Source organism: Schistocerca serialis, chromosome 4 (genome assembly GCF_023864345.2).
Source record: "Schistocerca serialis cubense isolate TAMUIC-IGC-003099 chromosome 4, iqSchSeri2.2, whole genome shotgun sequence".
NCBI lineage: Eukaryota > Metazoa > Arthropoda > Insecta > Orthoptera > Acrididae > Schistocerca > Schistocerca serialis.
The window spans coordinates 385,311,962-385,330,604 of NC_064641.1; positions in this window are offsets into that span (position 1 = coordinate 385,311,962).

Here is an 18,643-nt window from a genome sequence, read left to right on the forward strand (position 1 = left end):
CCGGTCCCTTCTTTTTGTCAAGTTGTGCCACAAACTCCTCTTCTCCCCAATTCTATTCAATACCTCCTCATTAGTTATGTGATCTACCCATCTAATCTTCAGCATTCTTCTGTAGCACCACATTTCGAAAGCTTCTATTCTCTTCTTGTCCAAACTATTTATCGTCCATGTTTCACTTCCATACATGGCTACACTCCATACAAATACTTTCAGAAACGACTTCCTGACACTTAAATCTATACTCGATGTTAACAAATTTCTCTTCCTGAGAAACGCTTTCCTTCCCATTGTCAGTCTGCATTTTATATCCTCTCTACTTCGACCATCATCAGTTATTTTACTCCCTAAATACCAAAACTCCTTTACTACTTTAAGTGCCTCATTTCCTAATCTAATTCCCTCAGCATCACCCGATTTAATTTGACTACATTCCATTATCCTCGTTTTGCTTTTGTTGATGTTCATCTTATATCCTCCTTTCAAGACACTGTCCATTCCATTCAACTGCTCTTCCAAGTCCTTTGATGTCTCTGACAGAATTACAATGTCATCGGCGAACCTCAAAGTTTTTATTTCTTCTCAGTGAATTTTAATACCTACTCCGAATTTTTCTTTTGTTTCCTTTACTGCTTGCTCAATATACAGATTGAATAACATCGGGGAGAGGCTACAACCCTGTCTCACTCCCTTCCCAACCACTGCTTCCCTTTCATGCCCCTCGACTCTTATAATTGCCATCTGGTTTCTGTACAAATTGTAAATAGCCTTTCGCTCCCTGTATTTTACCCCTGCCACCTTCAGAATTTGAAAGAGAGTATTCCAGTTAACATTGTCAAAAGCTTTCTCTAAGTCTACAAATGCTAGAAACGTAGGTTTGCCTTTTCTTAATCTTTCTTCTAAGATAAGTCGTAAGGTTAGTATTGCCTCACGTGTTCCAACATTTCGACGGAATCCAAACTGATCTTCCCCGAGGTCGGCTTCTATCAGTTTTTCCATTCGTCTGTAAAGAATTCGCTTTAGTATTTTGCAGCTGTGACTTATTAAACTGATAGTTCGGTAATTTTCACATCTGTCAACAGCTGCTTTCTTTGGGATTGGAATTATTATATTCTTCTTGAAGTCTGAGGGTATTTCGCCTGTCTCATACATCTTGCTCACCAGATGGTAGAGTTTTGTCATGACTGGCTCTCCCAAGGCTGTGAGTAGTTCTAATGGAATGTTGTCTACTCCCGGAGCCTTGTTTCGACTCAGGTCTTTCAGTGCTCTGTCAAACTCTTCACGCAGTATCTTATCTCCCATTTTGTCTTCGTCTACATCCTCTTCCATTTCCATAATATTGTCCTCAAGTACGTCGCCTTTGTATAAACCCTCTATATACTCCTTCCACCTTTCTGCTTTCCCTTCTTTGCTTAGAACTGGGTTTCCATCTGAGCTCTTGATATTCATACAAGTGGTTCTCTTTTCTCCAAAGATCTCTTTAATTTTCCTGTAGGCGGTATCTATCTTACCCCTAGTGAGATAAGCCTCTACATCCTTACATTTGTCCTCTAGCCATCCCTGCTTAGCCATTTTGCACTTCCTGTCGATCTCATTTTTGAGACGATTGTATTCCTTTTTGCCCGCTTCATTTACTGCATTTTTCTATTTTCTCCTTTCATCAATTAAATTCAATATTTCTTCTGTTACCCAAGGATTTCTATTAGCCTTCGTCTTTTTACCCACTTGATCGTCTGCTGCCTTCACTACTTCATCCCTCAGAGCTACCCATTCTTCTTCTACTGTATTTCTTTCCCCCATTCCTGTCACTTGTTCCCTTATGCTCTCCCTGAAACTCTGTACAACCTCTGGTTTAGTCAGTTTATCCAGGTCCCATCTCCTTAAATTAGCACCTTTTTGTAGTTTCTTCAGTCTTAATCTACAGTTCATAACCAATAGATTGTGGTCAGAGTCCACATCTGCCCCTGGAAATGTCCTACAATTAAAAACCTGGTTCCTAAATCTCTGTCTTACCATCATATAATCTATCTGATACCTTTTAGTATCTCCGGGATTTTTCCATGTATACATCCTTCTTTTATGTTTCTTGAACCAAGTTATGTTCTGTGCAAAATTCTACCAGACGGTTTCCTCTTTCATTTCTTCCCCCCAATCCATATTCACCTACTATGTTTCCTTCTCTCCCTTTTCCTACTCTCGAATTCCAGTCACCCATGACTATTAAATTTTCGTCTCCCTTCACTACCTGAATAATTTCTTTTATCTGATCATACATTTCATCAATTTCTTCATGATCTGTAGAGCTAGTTGGCATATAAACTTGTACTACTGTAGTAAGCGTGGGCTTTGTGTCTATCTTGGCCACAATATCCATTTCCCTTTTTAAATTTTCTAACCTACCTGCCCGATTAAGGGATCTGACATTCCACGCTCCGATCCGTAGAACGCCACTTTTCTTTCTCCTGATAACTACGTCCTCTTGAGTAGTCCCCGCCCGGAGATCCAAATGGGGGACTATTTTACCTCCGGAATATTTTACCCAAAAGGACGCCATTGTCATTTAATCATACAGTAAAGCTGCATGCCCTCGGAATAAATTATGGCTGTAGTTTCCCCTTGCTTTCAGCCGTTCGCAGTACCAGCACAGCAAGACCGTTTTGGTTAATGTTACAAGGCCAGATCAGTCAATCATCCAGACTGTTGCCCCTGTAAATACTGAAAAGGCTGCTATCCCTCTTCAGGAACCACACGTTTGTCTGGACTCTCAACAGATACCCCTCCGTTGTGGTTGCACCTACGGTACGGTCATCTGTATCGCTGAGGCACGCAAGCCTCCCCACCAACGGCAAGGTCCTTAGCTCAATGAAAAACTACGGTAACGATTCAGCATTTCGTAACTATTATTATTATACAGAAAGATGTAGAGAAAAATATTGTTAGCGGCTAAATTGTACCAAAATGACAAATTTATAGAAAAAGCTAATAATAAAATAAAATCAGCAAGGAAAATCACCAAACAGGAAACTAATAGGAAAAAATTAAAGGCAACAAACAAGCAGTTGCAACACAATGATACCAAAATAAATGATCCCAAAAAAACTAGCAAACTTTGCCTATCAATATTTCAGCAACTTAGCAATCAGACTACAACAGAAGTTCAACAAAACAAAACATTTACAAACGCTGAACAAAATACCACGCACAATGATACTACGACCAACCACAGCAGAAGAAGTATACAGTGTTGTGGGTAAACTAATGTGTAAAAATTCAGCAGACATAGATGAAGTACCTGTGTGCTTACCAAAGGACTTCTTAGACAACATCAAAGACCTTTTAGTGCACATCATCAATAAATCCTTCTCCACAGATTGTTTCCCAGACAGACTAAAGTATGCAAAAATCCTACCTATATATAAGAAAGGTGACCCAGAAATCATAGAAAATTACAGATTAATCTCGTTACTGTCATCCTTTTCAAAAGTCGTAGAGACCATAATGAAAAACAGGCTCATGGCGTACTTAACAAAGTTCAATCTTCTGAGTAAAGAGCAATTTGGTTTCCAGACTGGCGAAAGCACAAATTCAGCTGTAGCTCATTTCTCAAATGTTATCCGCGAAGCACTAGACAAAGGAGGCCACGTAACAGTGATCTTCCTTGATTTGACCAAAGCGTTTGCTACAGTAGACCACACAATTTTGCTAAACAAACTAAATGCACTAGGAGTAAGAGGAGTAACAAATATATGCTTTCATTCATACCCGCAAAACAGGGTCCAAAAGCTAAGGAAACATTTCCGCATGTATGCCGGTGGATAGAGGCTAATAAATTAACACTAAATGTAAAAAAAAAACCCAACAGTATTAGTTTCCACTTAAACAGAAAACCGAACAGTACCAAGCTAAAAGTTAATGACGAGCACATGGAATGTGTACCATCAACAAAATTTTTAGGCATGCATGTCGATTCTCAACTAAATTGGACCGAGCACACTGCAGTACTTGCAAAGCGAATAGCTTCAGCATGCAATGCACTTAGTATAATAAATTCAGTGTGTAGTAGCTCGTGTCCTAGAACTGGATATTTTGCGTCTGTCCAGTCTGTAATTAGTTATGGCATATTCTTCTGGGGATCAACAGAGCAGAACAGACAAACAATATTTAAGTTGCAAAAAAGGGCTTCACGAATCATAACGAAAAGTAGCAATAGATCCCATTCAAATATTTGGGTACAATGACAGTTCCATGTGAATACATTTTGCAGACAGTAATATACCTTAAAAAGCACTTTGACCAGTTCCCGATAAACAGTACCATACAGGCACATGAAACCAGACACAGACAACACTTACACCTCTACAGGAAAAACAAATCAAAAACTCAAAATAGCATGTTATATAATGGAATTAAATTGTACAACAATCTTCCACAAGGAATCAAAGACATAAGCGAAATAGATAACTTCAGGAAATCGCTAAAAAATATCTCCTGGAAAAGTGTATTTATACTGTCAAGGATTTCTTGAATAATGTATAGTTATATGTAAAAATTATCAACTGTGTCATTAAGTGGTTTAACAATGTATCTTTATGTTACAATATTCTTGAATTCCGACTGTGATAATTATAAATTTGTGTCCCTATTGTATATACACTCCTGGAAATGGAAAAAAGAACACATTGACACCGGTGTGTCAGACCCACCATACTTGCTCCGGACACTGCGAGAGGGCTGTACAAGCAATGATCACACGCACGGCACAGCGGACACACCAGGAACCGCGGTGTTGGTCGTCGAATGGCGCTAGCTGCGCAGCATTTGTGCACCGCCGCCGTTAGTGTCAGCCAGTTTGCCGTGGCATACGGAGCTCCATCGCAGTCTTTAACACTGGTAGCATGCCGTGACAGCGTGGACGTGAACCGTATGTGCTGTTGACGGACTTTGAGCGAGGGCGTATAGTGGGCATGCGGGAGGCCGGGTGGACGTACCGCCGAATTGCTCAACACGTGGGGCGTGAGGTCTCCACAGTACATCGATGTTGTCGCCAGTGGTCGGCGGAAGGTGCACGTGCCCGTCGACCTGGGACCGGACCGCAGCGACGCACGGATGCACGCCAAGACCGTAGGAACCTACGCAGTGCCGTAGGGGACCGCACCGCCACTTCCCAGCAAATTAGGGACACTGTTGCTCCTGGGGTATCGGCGAGGACCATTCGCAACCGTCTCCATGAAGCTGGGCTACGGTCCCGCACACCGTTAGGCCGTCTTCCGCTCACGCCCCAACATCGTGCAGCCCGCCTCTAGTGGTGTCGCGACAGGCGTGAATGGAGGGACGAATGGAGACGTGTCGTCTTCAGCGATGAGAGTCGCTTCTGCCTTGGTGCCAATGATGGTCGTATGCGTGTTTGGCGCCGTGCAGGTGAGCGCCACAATCAGGACTGCATACGACCGAGGCACACAGGGCCAACACCCGGCATCATGGTGTGGGGAGCGATCTCCTACACTGGCCGTACACCACTGGTGATCGTCGAGGGGACACTGAATAGTGCACGGTACATCCAAACCGTCATCGAACCCATCGTTCTACCATTCCTAGACCGGCAAGGGAACTTGCTGTTCCAACAGGACAATGCACGTCCGCATGTATCCCGTGCCACCCAACGTGCTCTAGAAGGTGTAAGTCAACTACGCTGGCCAGCAAGATCTCCGGATCTGTCCCCCATTGATCATGTTTGGGACTGGATGAAGCGTCGTCTCACGCGGTCTGCACGTCCAGCACGAACGCTGGTCCAACTGAGGCGCCAGGTGGAAATGGCATGGCAAGCCGTTCCACAGGACTACATCCAGCATCTCTACGATCGTCTCCATGGGAGAATAGCAGCCTGCATTGATGCGAAAGGTGGATATACACTGTACTAGTGCCGACATTGTGCATGCTCTGTTGCCTGTGTCTATGTGCCTGTGGTTCTGTCAGTGTGATCATGTGATGTATCTGACCCCAGGAATGTGTCAATAAAGTTTCCCCTTCCTGGGACAATGAATTCACGGTGTTCTTATTTCAATTTCCAGGAGTGTACTTATAGTGACAACATCCATACAATCCTGATTGTCTACGGATGTATAAGTAAATAAATAAATCTGATTAAAGTGTTGTCAGATTGCCAACCTTTAACGTCCATTTACAGCCCATAATATGAGCAGAACGAAATTTTGTGAGAGACGTTACTGTATTGCCAGAGTAAGAGGAATCGCCCTGAGAAGTCCGAGTGCGCGAATTTTTCTTCACCCTGTATAGTATAACAATGTACCGGGTGATCAAAAAGTCAGTATAAATTTGAAAACTTAATAAACCACGGAATAATGTAGATAGGTAAAAAAATGACACACATGCTTGGAATGACATGGGGTTTTATTAGAACAAAAAAAAAGTATTGCTAGACGTGCGAAAGATCTCTTGCGCACGTCGTTTGGTGATGATCGTGTGCTCAGTCGCCACTTTCGCCATGCTTAGCCTCCCAGGTCCCCAGACCTCAGTCCGTGCGATTATTGGCTTTGGGGTTATCTGAAGTCGCAAGTGTATCGTGATCGACCGACATCTCTAGGTATGCTGAATGACAACATCCGACGCCAATGCCTCACCATAACTCCGGACATGCGTTACAATGGTGTTCACAACATTATTCCTCGACTCCAGCTATTGTTGAGGAATGATGGTGGACATATTGAGCATTTCCTGTAAAGAACATCATCTTTGCTTTGTCTTACTTTGTTATGCTAATTATTGCTATTCTGATCAGATGAAGCGCCATCTGTCGGACATTTTTTGAACGTTTGTATTTTTTTGGTTCTAATAAAACCCTATGTCATTCCAAGCATGTGTGTCAGTTTGTACCTTTCTATCTACATTATTCCGTGATTTATTCAGTTTTCAAATTTATACTGCCTTTTTGATCACACGGTATGTACGAGTGTGTTTGTGTGTGTGCCTGCGTGCGTGCGCGTTCCACATCTCCTTCTAGACCACTGGTCCGATTTCAACCAAATTTGGTACACTTATCCCTTACTGTCAGGCAACAATTGCTGCTTGGGTAGGAACCACCTGCCTGTCATAGTTCAGGAGATATGACGTGATAAACAATGGGACGTGTGAAAAACTGTCGCAACATGCGTGACTTTAAATTTGTTACTTCTGTACTGCTAACTCTATTCGCAATGCGTTACGCAGGCAGTATCCTCATATGCCGCTAAATGCTTCTACATATATGTACCGTGATGCCAAGCATAGTTCAGGAGATATGATGTCTTTACACTGAGATACGTAAAAAACTGAGGCGTTGGGCACGACGTTAAAATGCATTACTTCTTTGCAACTAACTCTATTCGCAACATATTTCGCATGCAGTATCCACATATGCCGCTGAATGTACTTAACCAAATATATCATTCTACGATACATAGTTCAAGAGGTATGACGTCGTAAACACTGAGACGCGTGAAAAAACGCCGCATCGCGCATTAAGTTTTAATACATTCATTCTTTACTACTAAGACATTCGTTTAGTCGAGACAACTTACGAAAATCTCTGACATCTGGTAGCGCTTTTGACAGCTATCAACTGCGAAATACAACGGCTGTAGGCCAAGACAATAGCGTCTATAGAGCTATGAAGAGGCCTTGTCATAGCGACGTTTGCTACATCTGCGTAGTAGATACGCGAAGCAGCTGCGTCCATCGTGCAGAAACTGTGCGTTTCTAACGGAAAATTGCCGAAATGAATATTCGAGTAATGCCGGGTCTGTGAGCTAGTGTTAAAATAAAATATCAAACAACACTGTGAGTGCTCAGTTACATTTAATTTTCAGATTTTCTTCTCAGAGCCTTCATCATTACTGTCCCTCTTCAACAGCCAACAATAATCGGCCATCATACTTTCATTCAATGTCCCCTGCTACCAACTGCCCATCCCATGAACGTCTTGGAGGAAGAGATCTCTCTGCATTTCAGGGAAGTCGTGAATATGCGAGTGTAGGAAGTGGACTTTTGCAGTCATGTTACTATCCAGCTTCTTGAAATTTTCGTACATTGTTCTCACAACGTTCGTATGCTTTAGGTGTTTTCATTCTATAGGAAGTTTTCAGTGACAGTCCTAATGAAAATCCATGTAACTTCTTCTCTAACTTCCACTTCATTCTCAAATTCGTGATTTTTCATCCATTTGTGGGTTTAAGAATAAGAAAAAACCTCAACTTTCTATTTTTCTTGATCTTTAACTTCCCCTTCCTAATCGGCCTACTGGATTGCGATATAATTGACCTTGATTGGGGATGCCTAATGAAATTTTACAATGAGTAAGGCCATCGCTACCTAAGAAAAACAACACCGGTTAGCTGAAGGAAAGTGTACAACAAACCTTTCTGAAACAAGAATCTATTCTAAAACTAATCTAAATACTGATGATAATTTTGAAATGGGTGGAAATTCAGTGCAATCCCTCACGAACCACACAGAGGGGAGAGGGGGGGGGGGGGTAAAACGTAAGATTTTTAATACAAAAAAATATTGATAAGACAAAAATACTGATTAGCTAAAAAAGAGATAAGTAAACAGTTACCAGTCCATTAGTGCAATGAATCTCCAGAACCTTAAGAAAGGTAATGGCAAAGACATTTAAGCAAATAGTCACTGGCGTGGCAACAGAATGGTGTTACGGTTTTCCTCAGCACAACAGTTCACGAGGAAATATTTGAATCAGAAAGAACTGAGTTTGCAGTTACTTATACTGAAATATTAATTTTTGAAAGTAAAATTAAATGAAGTTACTGGTTAAATACATGGCCGGATTTAACTAAAGCTTTGTTATGTGAAAAAAAAAACGACTTTCAGTAACCTCAGTGTAATTTCGAAAAACGCAAGCAATTTACTTTTGATTATTGAGAGATTTAAATGAATTTACTTTAAGCACATGAGCAACTGCTTTTACTTTTAATATAACAACAATAAAATGCATACCAAGCCAGCAGAAGTCACTAACTAAGCTAATTACAGAATAATGAAATTGAACACTTTTAATTTGTGCCTTACCTTTAGTTATTAGTTTTGCCAGTGAAAGTTTACGTTACTATTAGTTATTATTATTCTCGAGTCAGAAACTGCATGGAATGGAAAAGGACCCTGCTTGGTAATAACGTCTGAGGACAATGGTAACACAGGTGCCCTACACGTTTTAGCTGTTGCAAGTTATTATTCAAGTTAGTCATACTTTGTGAAAGAAATGTCACTGGGTAATGCCTCGACAAAGTTAGTTATACTTTGTCACTTAACGTTCTCACGATGCTGTAGGTGTGCAGACGACGAAGTGTGTAGCCGACGACAAAGCTGAGCTGCCACTGTTGCTGCTGTTGGTGGCTGAGAACTCCGAGTCGTCTCCAGAGTCACGGATAATCATGGGACAGGCAATATTTAGAACTGCAGCTTCCTCCTCCTGTCCACTCGTACAGTGAGTGCTCTCAATACTCGCGGGTAAACGAGTTAGGCTTGCCTACACTGGCGCGAGCACAGCTGCACATCGCGTCTGCGGGAGCGCCCAACGAACACCTCCGCACTCTTTCAAGACTCCACCTGCTCTACTTCCTTTCTCTCGCAGCGCGACGAGATTCTCCATACGCAAAGATAAACAACGGCACAGCTACTGCCATTTCATCTCTGCTATAGATACATTAAAACTAAAGTTCCCTTGGCTAGTAGCGAGCAATTTACAGTATTTACACTATAATTAAAATCCCAGACTGATAAAGGTATGTTCATAGAAAAGCAGTTGTCGAAGCACAACTTCTTCATGAAGCTCAATTCCGTGTATTGTGACGGCAGCAGTATTTTTTAGCTTCTGCAAACGGCCCATGCAAGATATTTTAGTTACAGTCTCCAATTTGCCGAACCTTACAGTTCAGTGCTTGTGCTTTACTCAGCTACCCCACTCATATGAAACGCAGGGCATTTTCGTCTTCTCAACTTCCGGCCCAAATAAAATTCCTGTCGATAAAACTAAACTAATCTTTATTGCATTATGTAAGAAGTTTGTGACAGAAGAAAATTAAGAACAATTTTAAAATGAGCATTAAAAAGTTAGTTGAAAACTCGTATACATTTTCAGTCACTTGGTGTCACACAGATCGGCGTTATCGACAATCAACGTACTCTGTAATCTGTCCTGCATATTCTAATCTTCGCACATACCAGTTTTTTCGTCCACTGATTTGTCCAGTGCTAATGCAACTATCCGTGTTTTAGTCGAGAACGATATTATTGCTCTTGGGAGTGAGGGCGTTTTGGTCAGCTCATCACCTGTTTTTATCATCATATTTGAAGAGGGCACGCTGAATCAGAAAATTTTCAAATGTATGTGAATTCCTAGGGGACCAAACTGCTGGGGTCATTGGTCCCTAGACTTACAAACTACTTACAATGACTTATGCTAAGAACAACACACACACCCATGCCCGAGGGAGGACTGGAACCTATGGCGAGGGGAGGGGAGAGGAGGGAGGGGTCGCAATCCATGACATGGAGCATCAAACCACGCGGTCAATCGGCGCGGCCACGCTGAATTATATGTATATACGCAACTGACTTGAAATCTTTACTGCAACATCAATGCGTGTTTTCGATAGCGGCCACAATAGGTCAAGTGCAGTAATACCGCGGTGGGGTAGTACATAGCAGAAGTTATTCTATTAACTTTAAGAGAACTGAAGACGAATATAAACAGTCTATTGAAGCAATCAATCATTTTTGAAATCATGGTTACACTGATTATAAAATATTCATGAATAATGTTTTTCAAAAGATTACACACATACGATACACCAGTCTGCTAATGAAATAAAGTACCACTTGGTTAAATGTAAATGTTACTTAATTTTAGTTTACTTATACTATACAATTTTTTTCACGCTGCATAGGACATAACATTGTTCAATGTTGCCACATCAATCTTGTTTATTGAAATTAAAAATATTTAAAACATCCTAAAGTGTAAAAGTTACAACACGAATTTTAAAAAAATTAGGATAGGAAAAGTTAGTTTTGTGCGATATTTGGAGCACGAGTTACAGCCAGGTGCTGGCTGTATTGCAGTAAGTTACACATACCAGCAGTTGCGAAGGCAAATAGAGGCCAGAGGGAAGTAGAACTGCCCGAGAAGGCACACACAGCAGTTTGCACGGCGCAAGTCACAGGCAGAAGGGGGCCACTGGACAGCCTAACATGTTATGCATATGTGACTTGGAGTGGCATGTTAACGAAACAGACGAGCGCAGCCGAGTATAAATAGGTGTTGTTTTCTAACGAGACTCATTCAAGTGTGGCAGCTCTCCTGGGCAGCGAGGCGTATCACACCACCGGGCTACATGCAGCAACAGATGGGGCGACAGCGTCCCACTCCACAGCAGGTCATTGGTTCGACCCTTTGAGATCGACATGTGGTCCACAGCCAGCCAGCAATGGGCCACTCTTCACCCCACTACTGCAGGCAGTCATCTCAGCTCCCGACACACACCGGAGACATCCCAAGGCGAAGCTGGATCGCGGGCGCGTGTTGGCACCGCGACTCAGGCCACTCCAGCGAGGACGCATGGCGCGGGCATCTGGCAGTTATCAGCTGGCTACGCAGCAGCTCCCGGCTAAAGCGCTGAGGCGACGGGGGCGGAGACCGCTGAGTCGGCAGCCGGTGCATCCTCACGTAATCAGAACTCTGCAGCTGGCCAAGTCTGGCATGACACAGCATTGCGTTGCACAGGCCACTGGGCTGCTACCTCAGCATTGTGGGGCCTGTGATGCGGACCGAAGTTAATGGAGCATTGTAGTGGAAACAAATAAATCATTTGGAAAGATCTCACCGAGTTTTAATACGGCAACTCCTGGCATCCACCCACTACATTTAGTGTGAATACGCCACATTTAGTGTCTGATACCACAACACTAAGCTGTAATTTATTTATTAAGATCGAAATGTTATGGAACAATTTCCTTCTGACGGTAGGCATAAGAACTCCTTACATTCAAAACACGTCACTTTTGTTCAAACAAATTTTGGGCTCTCAGCTGGTCGTGGTTCATTGCATTCCATGTGGTTTCATTCAACTGGGCACTGCGAGACATTGTCAGCTGAGCCGTCGAAGACTGACGAAGACGCCCTATGTTCCACTATATGTGGCGTGGTGTAAGTATTCCGCACATGCATCAAAATCAAGTTAACAGACGGACCACAGTACCCAGCAGAAGCGCCGGCATATGGGGGGGGGGGGTTGTTTTTGCTTATTCTTGAATTGAGAACAACTGTGTGAGGTGAAATGACAAGTTTAATGTCGCAATGTTTCTCACCAAATTACAGTTGTTCACACAGTTTTCAATTCGCCAAAAAAAAAAAAAAAAAAAAAATTGCGCAATGGATAACGCATCTTGCAAACATAAAAAAGTGAAATACGTTTATACACAACAATGTTAAATATTAACTCTCTGAAAGAACATTAATCTTAAGCACAATATTATGAAAGTTTAATCTGAAGTTTCTTTACATTAATCCTAAGCACAAAAAATGGTTCAAATGGCTCTGAGCACTATGGGACTTAACAGCTATGGTCATCAGAACTTAGAACTACTTAAACCTAACTAACCTAAGGACAGCACACAACACCCAATCATCACGAGGCAGAGAAAATCCCTGACCCTGCCGGGAATCGAACCCGGGAACCCGGGCGTGGGAAGCGAGAACGCTACCGCACGACCATGAGCTGCGGACTAAGCACAATAATATGAAATTTTAATTGGACGTTTCTTTACAAAATTGCTCCTACACATACATTATGATGTTGGTCAGAACTATGAAAATCGTCCAATACTGGTTCAAAGTTTGGTACTATTTAGGATGGATGGTTAGTCAAGTAACAGATTTGAGCACAAGATTACCCAAGGCCGCTCGAGTTTACAGTACATGCAAGCTGGTGAACAAACAAAGTTTACGCCTCTGCACTTGGTATTTACCTTAAGCTGTGACGTGCTGCTGCCCGCAAGGCCACTCTCTCCCACTGAAATTCCTACAAAACTAATCTGGCCTTTGCTGAAATTTCTAGCAGAAACATACCCTATGTTTCTCTTTGTGTGAGTAAACATATACTCAGCCCTAGTGTTATTATGTGGCGATATACACGCGCATGGTTGGAGCCGGATGCATATTATAGTGCCCTCTCAGTTCTCGCAAGAACAATTAACTAATTTGGCTGGTTCGTTTCTCCACAGTTGGAGCTAAACGTTGCTACAACTAATTTTAGCTGGAGTGCAGCTGCTGTGAACGCAGTGTCCACACCAATTTCTTCTGTGCATCGTATGGAGCGTTAAGCGCTCCGTTCTGCACTTGACGCCAGTTCAGGGAAGAGTCTCCTACAAAATTTCTCTCTTGTCCTACTGATGGCAGAACTGCCTCCCCCTACATGGGTTCTTTTTTCACGTCACGGCTTTTTTCGACCAATAGGAGCGTTCCTCTTATTTTGTAGAAACACCCTCTACCAATCGCAACGTCCCTTCTATCAAACAGCGTCCAAACTTCAGTAGTTTTCTCTTTCCTAGTGAGTTTCCTCAAATCAGACTTTTTGTGCACATTCTTAGAGCCTAAAGTACATTGACCTTTCCGTGTGTCGCACTCGCTGGACGAAAATGCGTCACTTGCTTTTGTTCGTATCCAATTGGTATTTCGAAATGCAGTTTTCTGAAGCTTCTTCTCTGCTCTTGTACCGATGCCCTCGCTACAGGCGGCCCTCCAGCTTGAATCATCTGGCCTGGGGTCACTGTCCTCCTTCCTGCCACCCCTTTAAATGGTTGCTGGCGTAACTCCCACAGCACAATTTTGCTACGCCATTGTGGACCTGGCTTTTCAAAACTATAGGAATGGTGTGTTAATTACCGTTGATTGACTGTCATCCCTTTTTCAATTACATTTTGGTAGGCGAATATTCTCATAACTGTCGATTTACGTGTCATCTTCACCTTCTCATTGCGATATGTAAAGGTCTCGTGTATGGAGTAAATCTGACAATTTATTGTGCCACCTTACATATCCTCCTCCTTTCGTCTTCAATTTGGTACTGGGACTATCAATGGTTGAGTAATTGATTGAAGACAGTGCAAAATTGGTTTAACTGCCGACTGTAGCAGTTGAGATGTTTACTGACCAACTTCCTATCTTAATGTTTAGTATAATTTACACAGTGGTTCTATTCAGTCTCCTTCATTTACCTTGCACTTGATTTTCTGATCTTTTGTACTGTTCTATTGAACTAGTTTATGGAATTATTTTCTTTCAAATATAGTTGACTACAATGAAATTCAAACAATGTGTGTATCTTTATAAATTTGTATCATTTGGAAATTCTCCTTTTTATTGTGAGACTGTTCTATTTTATTCAGTTAATTTATGTTAAATGATGATGGATACGTATTGATGTTGAGGAAACCTTCATTTAATATTATCTTCCCCATGTTATAAAAAATGTTCCTTTTTTCGTTTAGATTACACATAATCAAAAACGTGTTTAATTCTTACAATTAAACTTTGTAAGCTATATCTCAACTTATCGCATGGTTTTACAGCTATAATCCTATTTATGATTCTATTTACATTCTCCGGAAATCTTAATTCTATGCATCATACAAAAATTATCAACAATGTCTTTCACAAACATTGAATTTCTAAACCTAATTTTTACTTTACATTGACATCCTGCAATAGCTAAATCCACTTACTTTTATCTATCCTGTGTATTATTATGAACACATTGCACTCAAAAACTGTTGTAGTAGGTTTTTATTTACTTACACAAGTTGGAAAAAACTGCAATATAAGAAAATATTATTTACATGTAAAAATGAGCAACCAAACATCGTTATTAAAGATTTATCACTAACACAGGAAAAGTTTACATTAACATATCTTTAAATAGAATAAGAATTTAAATTGTTGTCCCTTTTTTTCTAGATAGCAGTCCGTCACAGGCAGTTTTTTTCTCCTATCTGTACCATGGTTCATGTTTTCTCAAGTGTTTCGACTCGTTTCCGTCGAACGTGGAATGACTGTCGGCTGTGTGCCTCACCGTGTCTCCTTTGAGTATGGTATGAGGCTTAGTATGCGTCTCGCTGCGTTTCCGTTGGGTGTGGCGTGATGGTTGCCCATGCCTCGCCGTATTCCGCAATCTGCCATACAGAACATCGAATATATAAGCTGTTAGAACAGTTAAACTGAATTCTCGCTGGTAGTTAAAAGTAATAATGGTCTTTTATAGAAAGGAATTTGAAAAGGTTTCTTGATCTCTTATGGTCTAGGTTCTTCTTTCTTCAAAATCTTCTGCGTTGTGTCTTCTGTTCTTGCTGTCTTCTTACTTGTGTCTTCATTCTTCTCTGGACCGGGAGTTAGGATTGAAGATCTGTTTAACATCGTTGTATTTTCTCATGGCGTCTTCTTCACAGTTGTTGTCTATTCTTCATTGTAATCGGTTGTTCATCTAGATAAGTTGAACAGCCTTCCATCCTTTTCCTGCTCCGTCCCATGTGTTGTCAGGGATTGTCAAGCAGATGTTGAATTTCGTATGGTCTGTTGACAGTTTGTAAGCTCCCCCTCATATCGACCTTAATGACAGTGAAAAATTAAACCGTGTGTACCTAATGGAAATTTGGGAAAAGCAATCGTCACCGAAGTTAATCTGTTGGTAAAGAGGGAGGAAAGGGTTACATCTAAATGAAAGGAAAAATGCAAATGAAACTGGTGGAAATTAGTTTTGAAAAGGGGTAAAGTTAATAAAGAAAGTAAATGTGCGGTCGTTACGTTAACAATTAACTGGCGTTAATTAGATATTTGAGATTTGGGGAAAATTACGGTCGCCAGTCCCTTGGACAACTACTACAATAACTGAAAATGTAAGATTAATGCACATATATTTAGCACTAAAAGCGTGGCAACTAAGTGTTGACACGTGTTGTGTGAAAAGTGAATATTCGTCAGAAGTAATAAATTTCGCTACACTCTGACTTAATTCAGCAAAAGAATTAATAAAACCGGAAAATTGAAAGTTAATTTAGTGACTGAAATTAATAGTGAGCTTTGTTTCTGAAGCACTACGAAATTCAATAAAATAAGGTTAGTCTTGGGCTGCCTCAACAATCATTTCAAAAGCTACTTGACTCTAGGCAATTTAGAAATAAGAGAATTAACTTTGAACATGAATTTAATGATTCTGAACAATTAACAATAGCAAAATTTAGTACGTACCAAGCTGAGCTGTAGTCACAGGTAAGCTAAAATATGGTAACAAAACTCACACTCTTAATTTGTCTTGTGTAATCTAAATATTGTAGCCAGCTATGAATACTTTAACTGAACTTTGGAATTAAAGCAGTGAAATGGAATGATATTACTTTAATGCTGGCGTTTGAATTTCAACGACACTCAGGTTCATTCCGGAAAAGGAAGGGACCCTGCTTGGTAATGCATTTGGGACAATGAGCAACAAAGGTTCATGCTACATTGCTGCAATTTTGTGGGGCAAATTTAACAGTTTGAAAAGCTGAGGTCTGCCATACAGTTCTAAAACTTTACGTGCTTCCAGTCTTCCTTGTTGGTTGATTGAAGGTTTGAAGCCGTCGATCGAGGAGGTGGCGACAGGTACTCATTGTCGGCCGTCGCTGTTGCAGAAACTAGATGTTGGCGCGCCTTCTTCTCGACACCGTCACCAGGCGAAACGGGCTCTTGATGTGCGCCAGCTAATGCTTCCCATCCGCGACACCGTGTCAGAAACTATCATAGCAAGTCGAGCCAAATTACATGCTGCCCAACCCTGAAAGCGCGGCAACTCGTGGGAGCGTCACACAACACACCTGCTCCACTGCCCTACTCCCGCCAGACCCCCTCCGCCCGCGCTCCATGCGGCAGAGTTAACTCTACCAAAGATCCTAAACACTTTGGTTCTCCACACGACCTATTGATGTAATCGTTCAATAGCATAGTTTTCCCTAGGCCAGACCCAGCGTAAAAATACAAATAATATTTACAAAACAAACCAATTATACATCGACATAAATGCATAAATATATACGTATATGGCGTCTACAAGTATGGTCCCTACTTCAATCCGAATAATCGGTTGCACTTCATGAGGAGCTTTGGTCGAATCATAGGTTAATCTGTCGACTTGTTTGATTTGATTTTCCCACCAGTCTGTTACCATTACTTTATTTCCGTCAATATTTTACCCCCTGTCATCTTAATCTTTTGGGATGTAGCTATTTTACCATAATGTTTGTCAAACGCCTCTGTTACTTCTTCATATGTCCCTGATATATAATTTTCATCTGCCTTAGGTATCACTATCAGTGTTGCCACCGGTACATTATCCTCTTGGCATACTATTAGTTTCTCCGTTTCGTATAAACGCGCTACATCTTCTACAGTTTGCTCATCATCATCAGTTTTTGTCCTACTGTCTGTATTCACCGTGTCTGACTCCTGTTCCTCATAATCGTCGGTCGATTCCCAGTCAATTGAATCCCAGCATCCCGATGTCTGTATTCTATCTCCCCTTAAACCTAATTTAAAATCTGACTTATCAAAAATAAGTCTATTTACATGTTTGAAAATACAATGAACTTCATTATTCGATCGAATTACTTGTGACTGGCCTTCGTACCGCTCATCTCGTCAGTTTTGCCTTTTATCTGGGTTTGGCGGCCTCACCTCGACTTCCTCTCTCAGTTCTTTTCGCATGTTTTGTCCCGCTGCAGTGTGATTTTCCCAACCTTTCTGCGTTCTGGCCATTCCACTTCCACCCGAATTACCTGGATTTGGCTGCTGAAAACCTCCAAACCTCGTTTGCACGGGGACTGTATCTCGGATCATAGTTACTATCGTAGTTCCTAGGATCAAATCCCCCATTATAATTCCTCGGTCCCCCGAAACCATAATTGTTATTTCCCTCTGTGCGTTACCAAAACCATGGTTATTATTGTCCTCCCATGGGCGACTCCCCCCCATGAACCATGGACCTTGCCGTTGGTGGGGAGGCTTGCGTGCCTCAGCGATACAGATAGCCGTACCGTAGGTGCAACCACAACGGAGGGGTATCTGTTGAGAGGCCAGACAAACGTGTGGTTCCTGAAGAGGGGCAGCAGCCTTTTCAGTAGTTGCAAGGGCAACAGTCTGGATGATTGACTGATCTGGCCTTGTAACAATAACCAAAACGGCCTTGCTGTGCTGGTACTGCGAACGGCTGAAAGCAAGGGGAAACTACAGCCGTAATTTTTCCCGAGGGCATGCAGCTTTACTGTATGATTACATGATGATGGCGTCCTCTTGGGTAAAATATTCCGGAGGTAAAATAGTCCCCCATTCGGATCTCCGGGCGGGGACTACTCAAGAGAACGTCATTATCAGGAGAAAGAAAACTGGCATTCTACGGATCGGAGCGTGGAATGTCAGATCCCTTAATCGGGCAGGTAGGTTAGAAAATTTAAAAAGGGAAATGGATAGGTTAAAGTTAGATATAGTGGGAATTAGTGAAGTTCGGTGGCAGGAGGAACAAGACTTTTGGTCAGGTGATTACAGGGTTAT